The sequence below is a fragment of the Cyprinodon tularosa genome, unplaced genomic scaffold, assembly GCF_016077235.1.
Source record: "Cyprinodon tularosa strain WSP-4 unplaced genomic scaffold, ASM1607723v1 ctg851, whole genome shotgun sequence".
Classification (NCBI taxonomy): domain Eukaryota; kingdom Metazoa; phylum Chordata; class Actinopteri; order Cyprinodontiformes; family Cyprinodontidae; genus Cyprinodon; species Cyprinodon tularosa.
The window spans coordinates 286,848-295,495 of record NW_024039620.1 but is presented as its reverse complement, the minus strand read 5'-3'; the positions used below and the strand labels follow the sequence as shown (position 1 = coordinate 295,495).

General features: G+C 37.7%; 1 protein-coding gene across 7 annotated transcripts in view; it reads left to right on the top strand.

Annotated features, from left to right (window-relative positions):
• The first annotated feature begins 4,582 nt into the window (after positions 1 to 4,582).
• The window catches only part of gulp1a (GULP PTB domain containing engulfment adaptor 1a), a 45,134-nt gene continuing 41,068 nt past the window's right edge, over positions 4,583 to 8,648 (top strand). For 6 of the 7 annotated variants that reach the window (XM_038273031.1, XM_038273033.1, XM_038273030.1 and 3 more), the window contains exon 1: positions 4,583 to 4,738. The gene's annotated coding sequence lies outside the window, so the exon portion shown is untranslated. The remainder of the gene's footprint in view (positions 4,739 to 8,648) is intronic. The other variant, XM_038273035.1, reaches the window with a different exon arrangement.

Sequence of the window (8,648 nt, the reverse complement as noted above, 5' to 3'; positions counted from 1 at the left end):
CACCCCAGGCCCTGTGCAAGCAGAATGTGTAACCAGAAACCAAAGGAAGAACAAGAAATGCCTTCATTAGCTCAGAATGATATTTATAAAACAGCTGAAAATGGGTTATGAGATACTAATAATTTTTCTAGCAGTTTTTAGAAAAGTTAGGTGGAGTATTTGCACTATTCCAGCTTTGTTGTTTTTTGTTTTCTTTACGACATATCTGGGGTATTCATGAATCCAAGCATATTAGAAGTCTATTGAAAACTTATTCTACCGTTTAGTAGATGCTGACTTTACAAAAGAGAATACAGCTCAAGCTTACATTAATTGCATTAGCTGGTGACAAGTAATTGAATTGAAGTTGAGCCAAATTAAATTATATAATTTAGAAATTCTGAGGTTAAGTAAGCTTAATGTTTTGCAGGTCGATATAGAACCTAATTCTGCAGTTACAAGCTTTGTACTGTCTAACTTTATTAGTCTCTCCTCTCATTGGGGACTTAATTATTTTGGTCCATTCTTCATTTGGTTCATTGGAGTTTGCATACATTTGTCCTTGCCCAGCTCTCTGAAGGTCCCCCTATTTTCCAGTCACGCTGAGGTCAACATTTTGACTTATTTCATGCATATATCTTTCCACCTTTTGCATGTCTCAGCATGCTTTTATTTTATTTATATTTTGTGTATTATACAGCACATGACTTCCTTTTTCAGATGATTCCGTAAAAATTCAAAAAATATCCACTGGACTTGGTTTTCAAGATTTGAAGACGTTTCGCCACCTCTCCAGGAAGCTTTCTCATTTCAAATGTCTCAGATGATCTTTTATAGATCTTGGGATTCTGTTTCTACCACTGATCTAGTTTGAACCAAGCTTCAGCTGTTAGATGAGTAGGCCTCCTATTTTACTCTAGTATACCCTGTTATACTACAGTGATTTATGACAATTTTGGTGACTCTAAGGTGTCATGGTTTGTAGGTTGCAGGTCCAAACCACCAGTGCTTACGTATCAGATCTGTTTTGTGTTGAAGGACAAGAAGATGCGTGAGTTTATTTGAAAAGTGAAGAAGTCCTAGAGCTAAACACAGTTAAATACTTATGAGTAGAAAAGATAGAAGGTGTTTTATCACTAGAGTCTTCACAGTTATTACCTGACAGCTAAACTTATAAAGGTAACAAGGTGGTGTTATAGTACTTACAGTATACAGCCTAGTGGAAGAAAATGGAGAATATGTAAGGAAATAAGCTGATAGAAATATAATTTGGAGGTCAGAAAGTTACAGTAGGATGCTAAGTACCGTATTTTTATACCGGGTCACCTCCTCGCAGTTCACCCAGCAGCTGGTAGGTGTTTTACATCTAAATAATCTAAACTGCAGGCACCAGGATAATAAAAGCGAACATATTCTGTTGGCAGATTTCTCCATTTTAAGTTAATTTATGCGTCAATAAACTGTTTCAGAGGAGTGATCACAGCGCTCTGTGTCATCAACGATGTGTCTGTCTCACGGCCAGCTCCCAGGTTTGATTAATACTTTGTAATAAATACATGAATAAAGCACAATCATACTCAGTTTTGCTCCCGCTCTATTTTTAAATACGCAGTAGAGGTACTTAAACGTAGTAGAGGATATTTACCGGTATATAAAACCCGCGCCCTATAATCCGGTGTGCCTTATGTGTGTGTTACATACAGTCATGGCACACATAACTGAGACTTTTAGTACGGTGCACCTTATGGTCGTGAAAATACGGTATTAAATATTTTCTTCTACACTACTGACTAAATCTGCACTCAGTCAAAGTCAAGTTCTCAAATTAGCTCCCTTTAACTTGGATTAACAAACAAACAATCATATAAAATTGAGCAAAGAAAGGAAGTACAGCATATTGCATTTTCCTGGATGAGGTAATTTTGCCAAACTTCTATGTCCTACAATAAAAAAACATCATTTGGAAAAGCATTTTCTTTAGATATTTGGAACTAGGTTTAAATTTACTAAAAGTTGTCTCTTTTGTAGACTCCAGTTTCGATAATTCAGCTATTCTCCCAAACATGTTGTTGTCTAAGCCAAGTAGAGCCACTATATCAAAGAGCAATGTGGGCTTGTTACGGGGCAAAGCGATCTAAAAAGATTAGATTTAAAAAGATGAGACAGAATTGAAATAGAAATATCTCAAGAACAATAGGAGAGTATGTCCTTATGCTTCAACCTCTTCCTCAAATAATTTGTATTAGAGTTTATTAGAAAACATTTAGTCTGTTTTGTTCATGTGCTCCACTTCGAAGATTGGTTAAAAAGGTTTGAAGAGAAAATAGCAGGAAAGTAATAACTTTGATCACTGAACTAAAACAGAAATTTACACTTAAAGGTGTAAAACATTTACCAGATTCCTTAATAATAACAAACATATAATTAGTGAGACATCTAAAATGGTGTATGATACTCAAAACAAAGTTAATCAGTAAGTTTAGCCATAGCAGTTGTTTTATTGTTACAGAATAGTAATAACTATTACTGACACTGTTCTGTTCTTCCCTGTAGAAAACATTCGATTTGAAAAAGTAGCAAAAAAAATACGTTTTAGCCTTCCATCACGGTGATGCAGTGTTTGTATTGGTTTCATGTGCAGATATGCTGTGTTTTGTCTATATATGGTGCTATGAGTTATGGTCACGTCACCACTTTAGTCTCATCTTTCTAAAGCATATTGTTTAAGTTGTGTTGAGCTTCATTCAAATGTGGCTTTGACGAGCTAAGCCCAGCTGGAATATCATTTTATCAATTAATTCTTGCCCTCAGTTTTTTCAAACAGTCATATTTATTCAGTGTTTTTATAATTGTTTTCTCATAACGTCTTACCTGAAGCCTCTAGATCAAGAGTATTTAACTTCAGGCCTTGAGGCCTGGTGTTCTTGAACTTTTAGACTCTCTGGGTAAATCAGATAGCCGAATATTACCTTGAAGTTCTCTGGAGTCCTGCTATTTACCCACTTTTTTGACTAAGGTGTGTTGTAAATCCCTTTATTGTCCCGAAATGGGGAAATTCACTCATTGCCTTTGACCCACAAAGCTCTTTTTTCATATTTTATAGACTTAAGCAGCTCCCACATTACTGCACATAAGGGCACGTTTCAAAGATTGTCGAACCCCTCTACTTGAGGCAAATACTCACCCTCAGCCATTGTGGGGGTTGGTTGAAGCCCCCTTTAGCAGTTGAGAACCATGGCTTCATCCTTCACACAAGATGGTTAACAACTCCAGTTTAGGGTGAAGGTCAAGTCTTGAAGATAATGAGGTTTCTAGACCCAACATTGTCCTATTTATGACTACATCTCTAGATCCCATCCTTGTAAAACTAAACTGAACTTCTATCCACACAGGGAAGAAGCTAAACTTTATTCTGAGAACAAAGTTTTAGATGAATTTGATGGAATGTCAAAGCATCACTCTTTCAAAGCCATAAAACTGGGCCATGGAAGACCTCCTGTACACCAGCTTTAAAAGATAATCTGACCCTCTTCTCCGGCTTTAGACTTCAGAAAAATGCCAGGTATCGACTGTAGTTTTTTTTTTTTTTTTTTTTAAAGAAGAGGGATGGTGATTTATTATTTATTTTTTTAAGCATATATAGCCTAATGAATATAGTTTATTAACCTAAAGCAATATGCATGGTATGGTTGTTACATGTCAGGTACGTCGGTCATTGACCTTGACCAAGGCACCTTACAGTAGAACTGCAGTCTGTCCCTGGACTGTCATGGTTGTCATTGAACCTACATAGTTAGGGACTAATGGGGGGGACAAATTTCCCACTAGGATAAGCTTCATAGTCATGGTAGGGCACTCCTTTGATCTTATTTATTTTGCTCAGGCAACTTGTAAGCCCACAGCCTGCCAAATGTTGAAAGGGCAATATTATTGCCATTACTGTTAATATATTGTACACATTTTACATATTAAGTAATAAAATGTCACAGTGGATTGTATGGGGGGATGGTCATTTAAGAAAGGGGATGATTTTTAAGATATTTTTAAGAAAGGGGATGCTACCCCCCCTCACCCCCCCTCAACTCGAGTACTGGGTATGAATGATATTTCCTCTGACTTTCAAAAATTTCAGCTCTTGGTTTGATTTTAGGTTTCTTTGTGGATGTAAACTGCTCAGATTGTCCCTGAAAGTATAAACATACTGACTGATATTTTTCTCCCCAGAAAAGTGTTACAATAAATCTGAACTATCCCTTTAACGCTTGGCTTGTTTCTTACATGGTGCTCTTAAACTCTACCTCGGTGTCTGTAAAACAGATGAAGGCTGGTTTACAATGGCAGATTTAAAATCATTTTGGGTTTTACTTGCATAATTTCAGCATCTGCTCGGGATCCAATGATTCATTTGATCGTGTCTTCATATGTGAAACTTAGAAAGTGGGGGGGTATTTTTGCTGATGAATCATCTTGGGGTTTGTTGCTTAACTCTTGTTTGCCTCAGTGAAAAATTCCTGCTGAAAGACGTCCCTTCTCTTATTTTTTTTTCACGTGAAACTCCTCTTGGACACATTGTGGGCGGAGGAAGTTGGGTTTGGATGTCAACTATTTTGTGTGAGGGCAAAAACCTCTTGTAGAGTTTGCAGACCTCACCATCCCTCCTTCCTGCGGTCTTTAGTGTAGCCCCATCTGGTCCACAGCTGAAAACCATTAAGTCCCGCTGGAACTTCCTGCTCTCTGTTCCACGGCAGTTTAAGGACAAGTAAGTTTTTTATCTCAGTTCTGCTATTGTCTGCCTGCTTTTCTCCATGTTTCTGTCTTACTGCAGACGCTAGATCAGCTTTGAGTTGATAAGGTCCGTCACGGTGGTGCATTCGATGGAGTGGAGTCAACGTGCCAGACGCTGATAGAGCAAGCCGGGCGTTTAGATGGAACAACAAGACGCCACCGATAGACAGCAGAGGAACTACGGGTTGGAATCTGATTGTTGTTCTGATGGCTCGTCTTTTAAGACTCTGTGGGAGTAAAGAAAGGAGCGAGGGAGATTTGTTTTTTCTTTTCTTCTCTCTGAGGCATGTTGGTCGCACAATACAGAGCTAGAAACCTGCTCCCTTTAACACATATGGCTAAGATTAGTGAGTAAGCCTAGAGGTATTCAGAACTTTGCAACGTCTCCATCTCTTTTAATGCATTTTCCGGCCCTGGCGCTGTAAAAAAAAAACAGAAATTCACTTCCATATTCATGTTTCAGTCCAGGAGAAAAGTCAGCTGAAGTTACATCCAGAAAGGTTATTTCTCAGCATAAATTCCAGAAGTTTCCTTCCCCTCAGGTATATTTTTTCTGACTTTGTTTGTTTATACTAAGATTTTCTGTTAGTAAATGCTCTCCTGGTTCTAATTTACTGTGTTTTACAAGAGAATTTTTGCAGACAGATTTCTGAGGTGTTGCAGCTGGTAAACACCACACAGGTAAACGGATCCTTTGTAGCTCGTCGTTGACTTTCTGCGCTCATTTCATAAGTGCATAAATGTTTAAGCATTTTTGGCATACTTTGAAAGATTTCATCAGAATCTCTGCAGACGAAATGCACTTCAGCTGGTAAACACTGCAAGGAGACTCTGAAGGTTTGCAGACCGGTGTTAACTTTATGTGTGTTTGCGTGTGTGTGTGTCTCCGGGTCAGCGGATCTCCCACAGGGATTTTGTTGAATCACCAGACAGGAAGCTATTAAAACAAGCCCAGCAGGGCCGCTGTCAGTCAGAAAGGCCGTTATAACAGAGAAGTGTGGATGGGAGAGGCTTCACCGCATCAGACTGTGTCACAAACAAACAGAAAGGTTGGTCAGCTTTGTCTGCAGCAAGATGTTTCCACTGTGTGAGGTTTGATTTAAATAACTTGAAGCTTTGAGTGGTGATTTAAACCTGCTTCAGTTTACATGATGTTGAACATGAAGTTTTAATTGGACTTCTAAGATGGGGATATAATTATAATCTGCTTTTTTAAGCAGCTTATCACTGTCTTAACCTTCCGTTTACTTATTTATGTTCCTGTACTTTATCCTTGATTCTAACAGGATTTGATAAAGATACCAGAAACATGAAAGGACAGTTGTGTTTTTGTTCCAAAATATTACCAAAAGAAGTAAAAGCAGTCGTGTATTTCAACCTAAAAAGGATGTTATCAAAAATATTGTGACAGAACAACAAGGCCACTGCTGCCAAGGTCTTTAAGCAGTGTTTTGATACAGAGATCTGCAGAACTCACTATGAAGTGTTTCTCTTTTATTCAAAACAATAAAGGCATTCATCCTGGACATCCTCACCCTGTATTAAACAAAAATGCAAGTTAACTTTTCCAGCTGAGATATTCTGGAAGTCTTTGCAGATGGAGGAATGTCCAAGTCCCCACCCAAAATCTTGTTCCACTTTAACGTTCTGCAGCTTTCCCAGGATTTCAGCTGGAGGGAAAACCTTTTTAATGTGATTTGCAAAGTGCATCTAGACAATCTTTAGCCTTGTGGTGTTTTTCACTTCTTTATCTTAAAAACATCACAGCACAACAGAATCCACAACCATAATAATTTTAGTGTTATTTTTTTTTCTTATTATATTTGATGATGCAGAGAAATGCAAAGCATAACTGCGAAAGGAAAATGGTTCAACATTTGCTTTGCATCAAAATTTATAATAACTTTTCAAAACAGAAAAGCTTTTGCAGTAAATTAATCTGCAGCTGAATGTGTACAATAACCTGAAATAACTGTGAGCCATGAAAAATAAAGCTTCCCCGTAGAATCTAAAAAAATATGTAATAATAAAACTTTGACCATGGTTCTAAATAGGGGTGGGTATTGCCAAAGAAGTCACGATTCGATTCGAATCACGATTCACAGGCCACGATGCGATTCTATCACGATGCATCAAGATACTTGAATTATTGCGATGCATTGCAATATTTTCTCCTCCATGTTTTGTTTTTGAATGACTCTGCACAGTATCCCGCGGCCAGAAATGCTTGTGACACAAGGCAGCTAAGTCAACACATTTGCAGCGACATCTACTGGACTGGAAGTTGTATTACACTTGTTTTTGGCTGATGTTCGCCAACCATTCATGCAATTTTATTTATTAATTTTTTAAAATTAATAATCGATACTTGGCGTCAAGAATCGATGCAGTAGATCACGAAAATTAGAATCACGATGCATCATCATGACGATTATTTTGCACACCCCTAGTTCTAAATGTACTTTCATAAATTCATAAATGAAGTGAAAAGTAGTAGTCCTGAATTTATTAATTCATACCAGGGAAGGCTAATTTATTACTTTTGCACCATTTAAACAAAAGGAGATCTGCAGTTTTTTACAGGTAATGAAAGAATCGATTTAAAGATACAGTTTATAATTTTTTTTCTTACTGAAAAATATCATCAAAATAGTTTCTTTAGGACTAAACCATTGTTTGAAGAGCAGACTGACACTTCAGTAGTGCAGCGTTGATACATCTATAAGCCTGTAGCTTATTTTCCTGTATTTACTACAGGTTGGTAGTTTCTCTGCTGTTCTGCGGACGTCAAGCGTGTCCATTTTAATTGGGTCTGACCCAGAAAACAATTAAAGTATTATATTCAAGATACTCCACGTAAGGTGAAAAAAGTTCGTGCTACAAGAACAAACAGAAGAGAGCTGCAGCTCTGTGATCTGGCCACTGCTGGCAATATCATTGGAAAACCCCTTAATGCCTCTTTAAGTTTAAATATTGAATTCTTCTATTACTTTATTAATCCAATTATTTAGTCAAAATGTTTTAAGCATTGATTTAAAGGAAATAAGTTACGTATTTAAATCTTCTTGGCCAGTAGGTGGAGCACTAACCTTCACCCACTCTCATTATAGCCTTGAGTTGCACTGGTTGCCACCCAATTGCCATTGTAGCTACCAGATCTGCTCAGGGGCCCGGTCGCTGCTGATGATGTCACAATACAGCAACACCACTCGGACAAAATCTATTGCATCAGTTTCATAAAAATCTAATCTTTTCTCAGTCTCAACTTATCAATACCTGCATTTACAATTATTTTACAATTATTTCCCTTGGCTACCTAAAGTAGCCATAAGTAGAAAGCATTTGCATTTTGTATGCACCCTGTGCATACAAAATGACAAATAAAGAAGTCTAAGTCTAAGTCTAAGCAATGATTCTCAGTCTTGAATGCAAGTATTACATTGTAAGACGGACTAAGATATGCCATATCACTAGAAGTTTCATTACTTCATTTTATAAAATGCACAGTGTAGTATTTTCGCAAATTTTTGAAAAGACCCGCCCTCTCCCCTAAAAAAAAAAATGCACATGCAAAATCTTGTACCCACTCCCAAGAGGGAACGCCTATTAAACACTTGCAAGAGCGTGCACGAGCCCATTTCTCCTAGTGCACACTCTCGCTCATACAAGCTTACTTTCCAAAAGAAGATTTGCAATTTTTCCTCTATGTCAGACTTGCCACCGATAAGTGAAAATAGGGACACGCACGTAAGATGGCCTTATGTAAACATATATCCAGAATGATTGCAAATTAGGAGGACCACATATTTTGATGATCCACCAGGAAAAAGAACAGCCTCCACTATACCTTTAAGATCTGAGGGCAGGGGAGCACAGATGGAGCA